The sequence below is a fragment of the Pygocentrus nattereri genome, chromosome 9, assembly GCF_015220715.1.
Source record: "Pygocentrus nattereri isolate fPygNat1 chromosome 9, fPygNat1.pri, whole genome shotgun sequence".
In the NCBI taxonomy this organism is placed as follows: domain Eukaryota; kingdom Metazoa; phylum Chordata; class Actinopteri; order Characiformes; family Serrasalmidae; genus Pygocentrus; species Pygocentrus nattereri.
In genome coordinates this window covers 5,724,243-5,742,355 of record NC_051219.1, presented here as the reverse complement: position 1 = coordinate 5,742,355, position 18,113 = coordinate 5,724,243, and the positions used below count along the sequence as shown (strand labels likewise).

Here is an 18,113-nt window from a genome sequence, read left to right as displayed (position 1 = left end):
GACCGGTATAGGGTCCGCATTGCCGCGCCAATCCGCCTGTCAACCTCTCGCTCCTTCCTTCCTTCACTCATGAACAAAATCCCAAGATATTTAAACTCCTCCACTTGGGGCAAGAATTCACTCCCGACCTGGACAGAGCATTCCACCCTTTTTTCCGACTGAGTACACTAATTATAAAAACGTATTATCAGTAATGTAGCATAACACTGTTATAATAATGGACATTATCTGTTATGGCAACTCATGAAAACACATGGCATCTGCTGTGATGTTTAATATGCTTATGTCAAAGTTATGTAGCAAGTAAAGCTATTAAAATAAAATAATATCCATATAGCATGTTGTGGACAATGCACATGAATGTAAATAGCTGTGTCCCTACAGGCCAGACTGCACGTCCTAGCAGCATGTGCCTGTTCTTCACATTCCATCTCATTAACCGTCACATTTACCTTCTGCACCGTCGACAGTGCGATAAGCAGACCGAATTGTGTTCGTAAACAGCCTCAGCCCTGCATAATGATGTTTTCCATTACACACATGACAGCAAACAGACGTTTAATTATGAAATCTGGTCAGACGTGAGGTTTGTCCTTATCTCCTTGGACGTGTTTGCTGAGTGACTGAAGGAGAATTCCCAGCATGCTGCTACTCGTGCATTAATACAACAAGATGTCTCGGCACAGGATGCACGGTGGAGGGTAATTGTCCATATCTCAGCTGTCCGTGGCCACCAGTGCCTGACAAAACAAATGGCCACATTCGTGATTCGTGGCTGCTTCGCCAGGTTCATTCTGCCACCGGCTGCTAAGATACCTGCAAGCAAGTCATGTATGTGGCCTGGTTACAGTTCAGCACTGAGGGTCTACTCTAAGTGTGCTAAGGTTGGCCTCCTAGGCCCCTTTCAATCTGCCATTAACCTACATCTATGCTTAGCACTACAAATTGCATGACTACTAGTTTTAATAGTCATTCAAAACAATGCAGTCAACTAGTTTTCCGGACATCAGTAAAAACATGGTTAGTAGTTGCGAATAGAGGCTGGTTTTAGAGGCAGATTTTGAGGTTCGAGGTGTGAGACCATATGTGAGGTTTTGTTTCAGGAGGGTTCCTCTCAGGCAGTCTGAACCTCACCTCTTACTGAGATATCTAATTGGCCTGACGGAGGCTGCATGTCTACGTGCTTGTTTTACACACCTGTTAGCAACGGGTGGCTGAAATACTTCAGTAATAAGGAGGGTGTCCACACATTTTTGGCCATATACTGAAAATCATCGGATTGGTTTCACCTGCTGCCTGTTGACCTCTATTATAAAAGAGCTTTGCTGATTCTCCTGGGGTCTTTGTGACATGAAAACATGGCCATGTTCATTCTCTTCATGGGCTTCTGTCCTTTAATTGCCCCTGACTGTGTTTGTGGCTTGTGTCCTGTGGCATTATGCATTCATAATTAAAGAAGTGCTTTTAAAAGCTATCAAGGCCATTATACAACAAAAACACCTCCCTTTCATTTGCAGCTTTCAAGCTCATGAGAAATGAATGTTCTGAAATCTGAAATTCATTTTCTGTGTTTGACAAGGTTGGGTTTTATTTAAAGAGGCTTAATGATTTCAAAAAGTGGATGGAAGGACCACGGAATCTGACAAAAGCAGCCTCCGGCGTCCTTGAGGGGGAACGGGTCCTTGAGGAAGATTATTCTTTAAAGCGTTTACAAGCCGATCTTCGGCAGATTATGAAAATGCTCTTTCATATCTTCATACCCTGATTGCGTGCCTGCTCTGCCAAGAAGCTGGACATTCCCTGCCAGCAGATTCACACATGAGGAATGGGGAATATGTTCGTTTAAAGTGATAATTTGGTGCATTATTCTAATGTGCCACGTCCTCGTTGACTGGCAGCAGATTCAGATGTGGGAAATGGGAAACACTCATTCAAATGAACAGATGAATTGATCAAATGCACCCCAGTCCTCACATATGGGACATTCAGACTTATGGTCTGAGATTCGCTGCTCTTGCTCCCTTTCCATTCTTACTGGTTATCTCCAGTAGGATGATGGACGGGTTAATTAAGTGCTGAATGTCCAGTAACAATTATTTTTACAGCCCCTTAACTTTCACATATTAAACAGGTAAATGTGAGGTACAAATAAGTTTAAATAAACTTTAAATAAGTTTTTTCCTTGGTCAAACGTACATATTTGTCCCTTTTCATAACCGAATGTTTTAAATCAGAGCAGTCAAATAAAAGCCTGGAGGCGAGGCGAGGCGGGGTGTGTGGAGTCAGTACAGCTTAGAACAGATCAGTTCAGTGGATTATGGTTCAATTATGTTCCCTGACTAAAGGGACTGGGACACGTACCCTTGATGGAACCACCCCAGTGACAAGATAGGTCCTGCCCCAGTGACTGTTTACTACTTTTTTTTCTGAGATTGTATGATGTGCACTTTGGAGACTGTACCTCACACTTATTCAGTTAAGCCTTTAAATGACCAGGGCCCACCAGGAGGCCCAAAAGCTGCTGTCCAAAGCCGGGGTAGGCTGCATTTCTCGGTTGCTACATCATAGAAGGCTGTTTCAATGCCCTTTGTGTACAGCCTAGAAACCCTGCCTTTGCTTTCAAGGATGCAACTGATCCTTCCAGGCCTTCGGGTCCCCACGAAAATGGCTGAAAACTATACCTTTGAATTCGTCTTCATGACCTTGTAAAGTGTGAAATGATTGATCAATTAAAGCATTCATCCATATATCACAGTTCAATCGGAAGAATTTGTTTATATTCAGTTTATTGTACTACATAAGCTTGTTGATGAGTAACTACCATAGCAAACAAACACAATGCAACAGGTTCCATTCCTCTCGTTAGTTCCCTCACAAATTTCACACTGCAACTGCAAGAGTGACATCACCATGTATCCTTGTTTGGACTGTTCAATTTGCGTGATCATTAGGCTACTAAGGAGGAGTCTTCACAGGACAGTCCTACCGAGGACCCGCCCTACCTCGGCTGCAGCCTGAACTTTTTATTACACACTTCTAGCACTTAAGAATAATTCAGTTACTGTGCATTGATGTCCTTACAGTTACTGAATAATACGCCTTAGTATGTAATAAGCCTGGGATTTTAAGGGGTATTATTATCTAGAACCTATTTGGCATTTTGGTTAAACTTTCTCTGAACTTACCATCATATTACCCAAAATAATTATCTAGTACTAGTATCTAGGGTTGGGACTTCACCCTTACTTGGTCATTACCTAGAACTTAGGGGACTGTAAAAGCAAGTGTTACCAAGTGCACCTTTGCTTCCATCTTCCTGCCCAGATTGACCACCAGCTGTTGTGCGACCTTGTAGCTAAAGTTTTGTACTTACTTCAGATCAGAGGCATAGCTAAGGGAGGGGTGGCTTCAAAGGCTTAGACCACCACTTGTCAGCTAGATCCTCTAGAAGTTTGGTTGTTAAAAAGTTATTGAAAATAAAGCTGCTGCAGACATCACTGGGATTTGATCTCATGAGCATCGGGAGACCAGAGGTCATGAATGTTTGATGCTCTGTGTGGTCAGAGGTCTAAGACAGACAGCCCTCTCCCCCATATGAGCAATTTCAGCCTATAAAAAGGAAACCACATTCACCATTTTTGCTGAATAAGCTCAAATTAAGCAGTATTTTGTTGTCCTAACAATCAAATTCTAGCCAATGTAAGTTAGGAGGACTAAAATGAGTGGAAAAAGCTATGACTTAAAATGTGTAGTCAATTGTACTCGTGTTTCCTTAGTTAAGTTAATTTATGGGTTAGTCATTGTGGGTTTTTTGTTTGCTGTTTTTGGGCACACACTTATCAACTGACAATGTAGTGCTGTCAAAACACAACAAATAACCTCGTCCCCTGGCACTTTTGGTCTGGAAGCAAGAAGACAGTGCAGGGGGACTATCCTTCTTTATATTGAAGGCCTTTGTCTGGTGTCAAAAACTACGTAAGCATGTCTATTTGAGATTGCTCCACATGAAAGATTAAAGATTGTTGATTAAAATTTTAGTTCTGAAGAAAGGAATCAAGCAGACACTGGAATGGCTTTTCCAGCAGGCCAAAAAGCTTTCAGGAGCCAAACATGACCCACAGTATCTCACACCAAGATAAATAATACCTGTGGTTCAATACAAACCCAGCACCTACTTCTGCCAAGTGGGTGAACTAAACATGAATGATTGAAGTTATGATGATGAGTCAGCACACATTCCCATTCATCTTTTAACCACCAAGGCTGAAACTCCTAGACGAATTTCAAAAGAGCAAACCAATGTCCAAGTATCCATCACAAGAACGTAGCATCAAATGGTCCAGAGAAAGTCCACAGAGGAACTTGGATCTTTACCAAGATTTCCAACAATAACTCGCCTTCTTTCCAAACTGTTCCTTGCTTTGCTTTGTCCATTAGTATACACACAGTTCCTGATCACTTGCATACGTGTCCAGAGGTGTTCATGGGTGGTCATGTCATAAACCTATGGTTTGTGCATGTTTGCAATGGGTTAGTGTTTATTAATAACTCCGGACTCAATCCATCCATCCTGTCTGCTCTCCGTTCCATGTGAAGGTCATGGTGTCTCGGAATTGAGTGTGTTCACCATCTAGTCATTACACAGAACAACCTGTCAGAACAGCTTGTTTTAGTTAAGGAAAGGTCAAGTCTCAACTGGCCCATATCCTACATTTTGCGTGTGCTTTTTTCTGTTTGATTGTGCACCAAAAACAGTGATAATTCATTTTTACATTCCATTTTCCAGCCTGTCATTATACCTACAATTAAACTGGCTGTTTATGTTACTTTTATGATTGGTTGTTCTGTATTCCCACTTATGGCTTATTGAATCAAGTGGACATTCTTTATAATTTTGCCATTTTAATGTTTTTTATGTAAAAAAAAATTGAATTTGAGAAATGAGCTTATGTATACAGAACGTACATGCCTAACTATGTAATTAAGTATGTAATAACATCTCAATAATTGTGTAACTTTGCAAAAATAATGTAATTTTTTTGTTTAGCAAAATTGTATGTGTAGTTTTTTAGGGCTAATCACACTGTTTTAACAGCCTTCATGGCAGACATTTCAGAATTTGAGTGCTCAAATAACTAAGATGCACCAAAATTTCAGTCACTGCGAGAGAAAAAGGGTAAAGATTAAACATCCCTAGATTAAAGTGTTAAATTCCAAAACTTGACAAATAAGGCAATGAAAATGGCTGTGTCCTATTCACTATATAGTGCACTATTTTGGGGTGCATCTAGAACAGGGTTCTTTTTACTGTGGGTGTCCCTGAAAGTGTGCCTTATTCACTATATATGGCAGTATTTTGGGGTGTGTCTGGAACCGTGTCCTAATCGTTGTATAATTGGATTATATAAACATAATTAGAACCATTTCTTGTTCACTATATAGTTCACTGTTCTTAGTATGTCTGGGACTGTGACCTATTCACTATATATTGCACTACTTTGGGGCATGTCTTAAACTGTGATCTAGTTACTATATAGTGCATTATTTTTGGGGTGTGAAACTGGTCTGTTCACTGTATAATGCAATAATTTGGGATGTGTCTGTAACCATTTCTTGTTCACTATATAGTGTGTGATTTAGAGGTGTCTGCAACAGTGCACTGTTCACTATATAGTGCACTATTTTGGGGTTTGTCTGGAACTGTGTTACTATTCAGTATATAGTGCACTGTTCTTGGGCGTGTCTCAATCTATGACCAATTCACTATATAGTGCGCTGTCTTTGGCTTTGTCTGGAACTGTGCTCTATTCATTATAGGCATGTCTGGGGTGTGGAACCTTGTCCTTTCCACTGTGTTGTGCACTATATAGTGAATAGGTCATAGATTAAGACACACCTCCAAATCACATACTATATTATGATCAAGAAATAATGGATATATTACTGCATTATACAGTGAATAGGACACAGTTTCACACCCCAGAATTACATGCTGTATAGTGAATAGGGCACAGTTCCAAACACACTCTAAAACAGTGCACTATATACTGAATAGTAACATAGTTCCAGATATGCCCCAAAACGGTGCACTATATAGTGAATGGGTCATAGATTAAGACACGCCCAAGAACAGTGCACTATATACAGAATAGTAAACACAGTTCCAGACATGCCCAGAACAAAGCACCATATAGTGAACAGAACACAGATCTAACACAGTTCAAAACAGTACACTATATAGTGAATAAGCCACACTTTCAAGCACAGCCATAGTAAAAAGAGCCCAGTTCCAGACGCATCCCAACAGAGCACTATATAATGCTGTATAATGGACAGTGCACAGATGCAGACACATCTCCAAATGACGCACTATATAGTGAAGAAGAAATGGTGATAATATTCATTATAGGATTGCATTCTATAGTAAGTAGGACACAGTTTCACACCCCAGAGTCATGCACTATATAGTGAATAGGACATGACACAGTACCAAACAGTCCATACTACTAGTACACACTGTGCGTTAGTACACCAGTATCCTATGACTTGTGTTACTAAAAACTAGATTCTTGCTTGGATGAACATGTTTTCTATTGTCGAGGATGTGATTTAGTGGTAGATACTGTAGCCTACACACTGTAATCATGGAAGCATTCAACATCTCCAGCTTCACTTACCATCTTAATCAAGAATTTTCATTTTCTGAAATACGTTGAACGCTTTAGTGGTGCTGTTTGATGTATTAGATATACCAGCAAAACCACCACGGCTATTAAGGCAGGATAACATCTGAATTCCCTGCCCATTTTCGTACATCTGTGATTCCAATTATGTGTCATCGTTTCTTATTAATTGACTCTATGTGAGACGCTTTGGGTCTGACAGGTCTTCCACAACGGCTGAAGCTCAGTAGATGAATTATTCCTGAAGCATATATTCATCATTATTATCTAACTCCATTTGCTCTCATGGATCTAATTGAGTCACCGACTGGTCAAATGACCCATGTGCCCTCTGTCTCTTCTCTCTTTTCTAATGGCTTTTAGAGTCGAAGTGGATTTGGACACCAAGCATAAATTAGGATTATGATTATTATTATTGAGATGACAGCATGTGGTACAGTGTCAGAAACCACACATTTAAGTCTATCAGAGATTACTGAACAATTTGAGGCAACTTTGTACAAAGATAATAAACCATCCAATACTTGTTAGCTACAGTCTCATAGTTTCAGCGCAAACTTAAAAAATTAAAATGTTATCACGTCATTAAAGTTGCTTCAGTGGATGGTTCCAGCATGACTGGGCCCCTGTACACAAAGCGAGCTCCATTCAGTAAACTTTATTCTTGAGAGTTTAGAGTTTCTCACTTGAGAAGAGCTTAAAAAGTCTTTAAAAAATTTCAAAGCATCTCACCGTGCAGTAAGGACCTGTGGAACTGTCACTAACAGTTAACCCAGTCCACTGGAAAAGGTGTTCCAGAGTGTCAGGCTGTCCTTCATCTGACAGATGGCCAGTCAAGATCCATGTCCACCTGAAACGGTTTGGACGGGATGGAATCAGAGGTACCTTTCAGTCTGCCATTTATCAGTAACAACAACCAGAAGGAAGGAAGGAACAGGCTAGCATGAAGACGGGTTCACTTCAATGGTAACTTCTTGTTTCTAGAGAAAGTTCTCACACACTGCTTGAAATAAAGGTTCTGTGCAGGTACTTTTTTCATGCCTCAAGGTATAAATAATGTAAATGTTCCCTCAAAGCTACAGCAGTGGTTTTAAGGTCCGATTGTGAACCTTAAGTAAGTTAAAAGTTCATATTGGTACATTTTCATAACCAAATGTTTTAAAGCGAGATGGGGGCTGTGGAGTCAAGACAACTTAGAAAATATCACTTCAATGGATTATGGCTCAGTTATGTTCCCTGATTAAAGGTACTGAGATGTCCCCTTGAGGGGACCACCCCAGTGAGAAGACGGGTGCAGCCCCTTTTATGCCTTTTTTCTGAGAAAGCACTGATTCCACAGAATGATCCATGGCTTTTTCTACATAAGTGTTCATCATCACAGCTTGCTTTCCATTTTCAAACAGAATTCCTTACCAACCTCTGACCAATTGTGCACTTCTGCACTAGGGCTTCTGCTTTTCTAGTACTCATATTATTGGTGCATTGCATCAGTGTAAACAATCATAGCATATAAAGGACCTACATAATTTAACATAATCTCTAATAGTTTATACCCACTTTATATTCAGTGTCTATACTAACTGTGTAGTTACTATGATATAAGTACCTTGTATGTTAACTCTTGATAGGCTGATTTATTAAAACTATAGCAAGAACTTCCACACCAAGAACAAAGCTACAGGATGTTGATTAGAAACACAAACACCAGCATCAATGACGTTCTCCAGTTTATGGAGGCTTCACCGTGACACTTTTAAGAGTTAAATCCTAATATCACATCTCCTGCAGTGTGTGGTTCACAGAGTTTTGACGGCGTCTGTTTCAAATAGATCAATATCAAACACTAACATGCGTTTGTTTTTGCCATCATCTTTTAGTGACTAAAGATTTTGGTTTTAGGTGCAGTTGTGAAACTGTAGAAGAGCACAGAATGTCAAGAACTTCAGCAGAAGGTGTGGGCAGCTCCTCTTTGCAGTGGAAGGTTGGCCTCCACTTGAAGTAAACTCTAAATTGACCAGACTAGAAAAACAAGCCCTTCTCTTTATGTTTATTGATGGGGGTAGGGCTGTATGAAATGTGTCTTGCCGAAACATGAGCTATCTCGCTTCCTTCTGCATTCAGGTGAGAAAGCAATAAGCATGCAGCAAAAAGCAACATTATGGCAAGCATGTGAGCACAGTCCTCCAGCACCTCCTGAAAATCCCCCAAAATCCCCCCAAAGTAATTTTAGTTTTGTCCGCTCACCTGTAAGATATCTCAAATTGTTATTCCACTCTGGTTTATTTAAACTGCATGTTAAGATCTTCGACCTTCTAATGCAATGAGAAGCTGCCACACCTCCAGCTGAAGTTCTTGTAGTTCTTGTAGCTCTTTCCACTTGTACAAATTCCCAGCGGCTCCTAAAGCCAAAATATTTCATTCTTAAAAGTTCAAATTTCTCCCACCTTCAAGATTTTTCCTACACTGTAAGTGTAAGTACTGCAAAATGTAATGCTCAACCCCAGAAAATGCTTGTAAGTAATCCATACTTATACTGTATTTTAACAAAGCTGATGATTATTTACAGAAATATAACGTAAATTCGCAAAAATCATCTTTATTCCACAGACATTTGCATTTATTTGCTTGTTACTGCTGTTATGATGGTAAACTACTGTACGCCAGAATAACTAGTTGAACCACTGAAAACTTTTCTGAGAAATAAAATGACTGTAATTTTACAGATTTCTACCACTGACATCACACTTTTACTGTTAGAAATGATGGAGAAAAATGAGGAGTTAATGAGATGGTGGCATGTCAAAGCTCATCACAGAGAACACAACTTGTTGTTAGCCATAAGTTTCAAGTGTCGTTTCTTCCCTTCTTCAGTTAATTCCATTAAAGCACTCCATTGCAAGCATTCGATTACAAAGAAATAAAAAAATCTACAATTTATATAATCAGCCTGTGTCTATACATGCAATCTATACAACCACCTGGAAGACCTGGTCGACCCCAAAACTGCCCTCATCAGATAAACAGCACTTAAAGCTCTCATCTCTGAGAGAGAGGAGAAAATCAAGCTGCTTCAGATCTGAAAACATCCACAGCTGTTTCTGTCCATCCTTCCACCGGGAGAAGACCACTCAGCGATGTGGGTCTGAAAGGATGTGTAGCTGTTCAAGAAGAACCTCACTGAGAAAAGGAGACGGACACATCAAACAAAGAAGCTGGATGATGGACTGTCCACCCCAGATTTCCAGACCTCCACACCACGGAATGGGTTTGATTACTTCAGATAATACAACCAACTTCTAAGACTGAACTTGCAAGGAAAGAGTGGAGATAATAAATAGTAAATAAAATCTTGTTATAAAGGGGGCAGTCGTGGGCTGGAAGGTCATCGGTTTGATCCCCAGAGCCGACAGTATGTGACTGAGGTATACTTGAGCAAGACACCTAACCCCCAGCTGCTTCCCGGGTGCTGTGGATGGGGCTGCCCACCGCTCCAGGCAAGTGTGCTCACTGCCCCCTAATGTGTGTATTCACTAGTGTGGGTGTTTCACTCCACCGATGGGTAAAATGCAAAGGTCTAATTCCTGTGTGTGCAAACACAGTTGGTCAATGGTTCTAAACTCTAATATTATCTTTAAATGTTTTTTTTCCTGATGCTGAACAACAGATAACTTGTTCTTAATGGCTCTTTTTGGGTATTTGCCGGTGCCATATTGCACTGTATATAGAGATTCTGTGGAGATGAAGGGATTTTTTTTCTGAGGGCTAATTGCAGCACAAAAACAAATCTGTCAGTAATAGGGTTTAGTCTCATTGATCATTTTAATTGTTTCATACCAAAGTAGCAAAACACTGCGATTAAATTTAATTCATCATTAAACTGAAGGGCATGAACAGCATGGTCTTTAATACTTAAACTGAACACTGCAATTTGATGCTAATCATGCATTCCTGGTGTGTCTTGCAAATAAAAAGTATGACGCACAACTTCAGCTAATCGCCTCATATATATTCAATACGTCTCATGCTCATAGCGTATATTTGAAAGGCTGGCAGTGAAGGGCTGTTTCTCTTTAGCTGCTGTCTGTTATGAATGCATGAGGTGCAGCACCATGAAGAACGACATATGAGGTGGCAATCACAGTGTGGAGTAAAACGTGGCCCCTGTAACTCTGCATGTTCATTCAGAAAACAAACACCCCCCAAAACTGAGACTTCAGTACCTTTCCTAATCTAATGTAACAGTACAATAATCAGTTGCAGGCATAAAATGCACACTTTTCCTGGGAAAGTGAATGCAGGGTATCTACACTCAGTACTGTGAAAACAGTTATGTTTACATTTATACTGTTTGTACTGTTTAAAATTAAAATTAAAATAACTGGGACAGTACCTTTTTTGACATTACTCCACCAAACAATGTTTGTCAGAACAAAAACTCAAATAAAACAAAACAAAATAGTAACTTTACAGGAGAAGGAAAAAAAACCTACTTTACTTTTAATGGAAGTCAATGGAACCAGACTTTTTTCCCCCAAGTCATTTTGGGCTGTTTCGTTTGGTGCCTTCATCGACCATGAAATGGTTGGTTAGTGTAGTGGTTAACGCCTCTGCCTTCTACGCTGTAAACTGAGGTTCAATCCCCCACCAGGGCAAGCACTCTATACTATACCAATAAGAGTCCTTGGGCAAGACTCCTAACACTACCTTGGCCTACCTGTGTAAAAATGATCAAGTTGTAAGTCACTCTGGATAAGAGTGTCTGCCAAATGCCGTAAATGACATTTATACGTGATGTAAAAAAACAACAGGTATTTTCAAAGTATGCCAAAAACTGAAAAATGGAGATACGAGGTTGTGTCCCAACAATAGCGATTTACGCCTAGCACTGTAAAAGGTGGGCCTGTGGTTAACTAGCCAGTATTCGCCATTGTGTCCTATCAGCTCAGCAATTAAGGTCACTTCTTGATTTTCTAATTACGGTAGCTTCAATAAAGTAGGCTAGTTGGCTAACTAGTGGTGCTTATCTTCTTTATAGCCATGTCTCTGGGGCGTAATGCTTCCTAGCAAGCCCCCCTCAACCAGCCACCATGCCTGACTGCTGCCCACCTCAAAGCAAAGATTGAAAGAAAGCGGGAAAGGGATGAACTAAATGCAAACACCCATCATAACTGCAACCCCACTCACCTCTGCTGTGTTCTTGTTGAAGCCTAGTCTTGAATTGGGTGACTGTATGCAATTATGTGATGTCATGAGCGCTATTTTCATTTAGGCTCTTAAAAAGACCTTTGCAAATAAATACCGCTAGAACATTTCCATTATGGTTGTTGTCTGTACTATTACAGCTGGTAGTACAATCATTATCATTATTGTACCTCTCCAACCATCAATAAAAGACTTTCCCAGGCGGATTTGCTGCCATCATGGAGCAACCATTTCCTCCGTGATGAAGTTAAAAAACAAACAATAATGTGATAATAACTATGATTTCGATAATTATAATAATTTCAGATTTTCCCACTTCACTCTCCTGCCATATTTGTAAAATTTGCTTCACTATGAATGTTCCTCGTTCCGGATGGCATGGATGACACAGCCTAGACGGTAACATCATTCCTGATGCTTTAAATCAAGCTTCATGCTGGGGACAGATGCATACTCAAGGTAGTGGCCTTTTTCAGTTCTCAGCATGTGGAAAGCATCTGTAGGATGTAAATGTCAAAGCAGAACACCAACCCTCCTCCTGCTGCAATCCCTTACCTAACACTAATGCATCTGATCCAGCCAAACAGGGCCTTCTGAAGATAACTCCCCAGGGTCCACGAACTCATTAAAAAAAAACAACCCTCTGCTGCATGTGTTATTAGAACTATGAAAATAATATTTGATTCTCTTTTCTTTCATGAATTGGAGCTGATTATTAAATATCAGAACTTTTTTTTAAATAATGTGTGCAGGGGTCATTTTGGGGTGTGTTGCCTTGAGGCATCATTGTGCGACCATGGGAAGAAAGGATATAGAGGCATGTTACCTGAAGAAGTCACTTGGCTTGTGACTGGCTAAATCCATTCCATGGTCACAAATTGTTGCTTCAAGGCAACAAACATATTTCTGTAAATCTGCATAACAAAAAAGAATATACTGAATGTTAAAAAAGAGGTTTAAAAGTGACCACTAAGAGATTCCCTTTATTCCATTTGTTCCCTTTATTGTTAACCCTGATATTGTCTTTACATACAGATAATATTAATGTAAAGTTAGGAAAATGGGTTTGTTGCCCTGAGGCAACGCTGTGCAATAGAGGGTTATTGTTTCTGCAAATATGGTGTTTCTCTATCTTTGAGAACATATGGCACAGAAATGCAGTTCAAACATTTCCTGAATCTGTCACCTTGAGTCAGTCACCCTTTCCATTCCACCTTACCATGAAATCATTCTTGACTCACATCTGGAGTGATGAGGCTGAGAAAAGGGGCTGAGATACACATCAGCAGCCCCTCATCATGTGGAACTGGTGGATTCATGTGTCCATCTAAATTTTGTGTAGACTGATCCATGGACGATCATTACCTATCACACAGTAAACCCTTCATTCTTCATTCAGTCCACATCAGAGAAATGGTGTTCAAAGAGTTTACAGCCACTGTAGAAGTTTTGGAAAGTAGTGATGAAGATGACAGAGCATTTTGATATAAAACATATTGGTATTTTGGTATATAAGAAGATTCAGAAATTGCCCTCAGACCCCAGAGGGTTGTCTCAAGCAGGTGTGGCAGACTGACATTTGAGCTGCAATCCACTGGAAGGAATATCTCCAGGACCATGGCTGACCACTGCATTAGCATGTGCATCAAAAGTCACCATCCTGCACCCTAATTGCACCCAATTCAATTAATTATGTTGAACATTTACTCTGTAATTTTCAGCACTCATCTTGTGAAACTAAAATGTTTTCCTTTTTTCCCTATTGCACTGACCCTATCATCACATTTTTAAAAACTGTGGCTGGATTATTTGACATTGTTGCAACAGGGGTTGCCGTGCCTACAGCTTTTTGTATATGCAGCCCCAGTGACCACACAGTGTCCAAGCAGAGGGTCTTTGGGCATGTGCAGAACAGCACTTCTCTCTTGTTGTCTGACAAATAAAAAAGTTTGCCTTCAAAGGTGCAATGTTTCCTTCATCTTTTTCACTGATGCCACACTGGCGTCAGAAGTGGGATAGAATTTTTCTATTTTTCTAATAAACTTAATAAGAATTCACAGACACTTAACTCACCATTCTTGACCAGCACAGGCACAAAATGATGATAGTTAAACTATCTAATCGAGCCTAACTAATCTAGACTAACTGTAAATGCTGCCTTTCTTTTTCTCTTCAATTTCTCTACAGTTCAGTCCAGCCAAAGTGGTTTTGATGTTGGTCTTAACCTTAAAATAATGAAGAATTTTTGGTCTCATAGCACTGAAGCATTAGCTTGGGTATCTAAGGACAGCAATTGTAGCAAAGGATAGAAAATCATCTATGATTGTGAAGAACCTTTTGCAAGTTAAAGTAAACTATAGAAATTAAAAGAGAAACCCACTGATTTTCTGCATAATGAAAAGTTGAGATGTAAACAAAGTCATTCAGAGTTTTGGTGTTTTAGGCCAAAACCATATGTTAAAATTAGAGTTAAACAATGTCTCAGGCATCAAACATCATGCTCAGAAAAAAATACATGTAGTAGCAATGGGGAGCTTTTCCTATCCCAACTTCAAACATCTTTCTATCACCAACACTGTGAACAATTCTGACTTAGTAAGTTTCTTCAGAAGGAGTGGACTGTAAGAGTAAGCAATGTTTTGCCCATGAACTTGTTCTCTCCAGACGTTTGCTGTTAAATTGCTAATATGCCTGCAAGCTGAGACTTCAGTCACAACTGACTAAAGAACTGCTGAGAAACCCAAGATTGTTATTTTTGTTGTTTCCCATTTTCATCGTCTGGTCTCCCAACTGGACAAATCAAACCAGGAAAGATTCTGTCACGCCTCAGTTCTGTCCATTACCTCCTCGGTTGCCTGGTCCATCTCACCACACTTACGTTAGTAGCTTTGCACTGTGTGTGTGTGTTTCAGTTTGTGGCCACCAATCAGAAAATGAACACTTCTCAAATAGCCAGGATCTGCTAAACTACCAAGCTCTGTTTTACCTCACAACTCACAGCTCAATCCAATCAGATGATGATCTCTTACCTTCCAGTCTTTATGATACTTGTCTGTCAGTCTTTTCATGTGTCTTTCGAGTTTTATAATATCCTTCAGTGCATTCTACAATGAATATGTTTTTTTCCACCATTTCCACTTTCCTTCATCTCAACAGCTTTTGAAGCCTTTGAACTTGGCAGGTTTCTATGATGCATCATTAAGAATCAAAAGGCCAAAAGGTTTTAAACTAGGGAAATGGTGACTTCAGAGTGCCTGGTGGACAGTGGAGCATTCCAAGCAGGAGATGGACACTCATGTTTCTGTTTCACATCACAATAGCCTCAAAAACATTTAGCGTAAAGGACTACAAAAGAAAGAACAAAGCATACATGAAGTGCACAGCTTCATCAGCTTAATGCATAATAAGTATGGCAGAAAAACAACTCAAATGCCAAGTGGATCAGTCACTGTGGCCAAGAGGAAATGCTTGCATATTGGATACTTGGTGAATAAAGATTCTGATTCTGATTCTAGTGGTGAAAACTTCAAAAAGAGCTGAGAGATGCAAGTGTTTAAGCTAAAAGCTAGAAGATGCTAATGCAGTCTTGTGCCACACAGCACATGTTCTCTCAGCCTCAGATCCTGTTTATCTTAATGGGGTTGAGGATGTGTATTTCTTCCTGTGAAATACACCTGTGTTTAACGCTCTGTTGCATCATGTTGCCTCAGGGCAACAAACCACTTTTCCTCAGTAACAAGTGACATATTTATTAGTGACAAAAGGATTTAAGAGTAAAGAAGAGAAGATTTGGAAACTTTCAAACCAGTAAAACTTGTACTTTGGTGACATTTTGAAATCTCCAACGTTGTGGGCTGGAGGTCAGGGAACCAGCCCTGTGACCGGAAGGTTGCCGGTTTGATCCCCTTGGCTGACAGTCTGTGACTGAAGTGCCATTGAACAAGACACCTAACCCCCAGTTGCTCCCCGGGTGCCGTGGATTGGGCTGCCCACTGCTCTGGGCAAGTGTGCTCATGCCCCCTAGTGTGTGTGTTCACTAGTGTGTATGTGGGTGATTCACTGCACAGATGGGTCAAATGCAGAGGTCTAATTTCACAGTGTGCAGACACAGTGACCAAGGGTTGTAAATTCTAACAACATTTTATTTGGACACTGTACAATGAAGATCATAGAAAAAATGTATTTAAAAAGAAATTCAATTAAAAAGAATTTTAAATAGATTTATTTATATATATATATATATATATATATATATATATATATATATATATATATATATATATATAAAAGCAATTCACATAGTTCACAAAAAATCATGGCACTGGTTCAGACAAAAGCCATCTGGAAAAGGTGGGTTTTAAGACTAGCTTTGAACATTTGAACAAGCACGCAACTCAGAGGGCACAGAACACACAGCTTGGGGCCAGCAACACTAAATGCCCTGTCACCAACAGTTTCTGCAGAATTCTGCACTTACTGCAGCCTATTCAGAACCCGAGCAGGGAGTCCATGTAGTACAGCACTGCAGTAGTCAATTCTAGATGTTACGAAAGCATGGATAATAGTCTCAGCAGCAGAAAAGGAGAGAAAAGGGCAGATCTTAGCAAAGCTCTTCAGATGGAAAAAGGCTGCCTTACAAGTGTTCTTGATATGGGGTTCAAAAGACAGAGTGGATTGGAAGATCACTCCCAAGTTTCTGATCTGGGTCGAGGAAGAGACGATATAACCAGGAAAAGAGATGACAGTGTTGCTTATCTTTTTAACTGTAGCTGGGAAAGCAATTAATATGGCTTCTGACTTATTACTATTAAGACTCAGGAAGTTCTCAGTCATCCATGTCCTAACAATTAATCCACACCGAGGCCGGTAAACTGCGAGATGGTTTAGTATATATATAGATCTGCACATCGTCTGCAAAATAATGAAACTGCAATCAATGTTGCCTGATGTTGTTACCAAGGGGGAGCATGTACAGTATAAAGAGCAGAGGGCCAAGAACTGACCCCTGAGGGACACCACATGACAGGGAACAAGAGTCAGATCTGGTATCTCCAATAGACACAAACTGCTGCCTGTCTGCTAGATACGACTGAAACCAGGCAAGTGCAGTACCAGATATGCCAATCAAATGTAGTAGTAGGCTATGGCATTCCACATCCAAAGCGGCAGTGAGGTCCAATAGAACAAGCAATTTCAGCAAACCCTTATCAGCTGCTAGTAAGAGATCATGCACCACCCTAACAAGTGCAGTTTCAGTGCTGTGATTCTTTCTAAAACCAGAGTGGAAAACTTCAAACAGGTCATTGGATTCAATATGGCCTATTAACTGGACTGCTACTGTCCGTTTGAGTATTTCGGTGAGAAATGGGAGATTAGAGATTGGCCTGTAATTTGCCTGTAAATAAATTCTCAGGGTCTAAACCTCACCTGCAAGCCACTGTCCCATTCTTATACTAATGATCAAACCTTCTTCTCTGCTTCTTCTATTCTATTCTTTTATTGCTCTTCTGTTATATTTTTGCTATCTGGTGTTGACCAGAGGAGGATGGGTTCCACTTTTGGGTCAGGAGCTTTTCCTTGCCACTGTCGGCACTGGTGACACTCATTGGGCCTTGGACATGGATTTTCTAGTAATGCTGCTTTGTGACAATGTCTGATGTAAAAGCACTATATAAATGACTTGACTTGACTCAAGTTGACTCAATTCTTTCAACATTTAGTATCATATAAATGTTTTTATGCTATGAGAAATTTCTTAAATACTTAAAAAATGATTGTTGCTTAGAAGCAACAGAAGCATCACTAATGTAGGCACTTAAGAGAACAGTGCAGCCTTTATGTAAAATTACTTTTTATTTAGAATTATTTTTTTATTTGGTTATTTATTTAGAAAGTAGAACTGATTTAGTATTTAACATATATATTATATATAATTCGCACTTGTCTGAAAGCTTGTAACAGACAAATCAGTGATGTAGGTTAGTGAGTGGCATCCTTTACCAGCATCACCAGTGTTGTTTAAAAGATGAAAACCAATTTTGATTTTTTTGAAAACCAGCTATGATTTTAAGTGTTATTTTTAATGGGTTTTAAATGACTGTTTACTATTACATCATAGCAACATGCCTTTGGAAATAGACTAAGAACATGAAGTTGAACTGATCTCTGTTTGGCTTGAATTTTTAGGTTTTAAAAACCAAGAAATTTGATCTAATTATAATGACACAG

General features: G+C 39.7%; 1 protein-coding gene across 1 annotated transcript in view; it reads right to left on the bottom strand.

Annotated features, from left to right (window-relative positions):
- The window catches only part of slc1a7b (solute carrier family 1 member 7b), a 90,006-nt gene that overhangs the window by 49,896 nt on the left and 21,997 nt on the right, over positions 1–18,113 (bottom strand). The gene's annotated exons all lie outside the window — the stretch shown is intronic.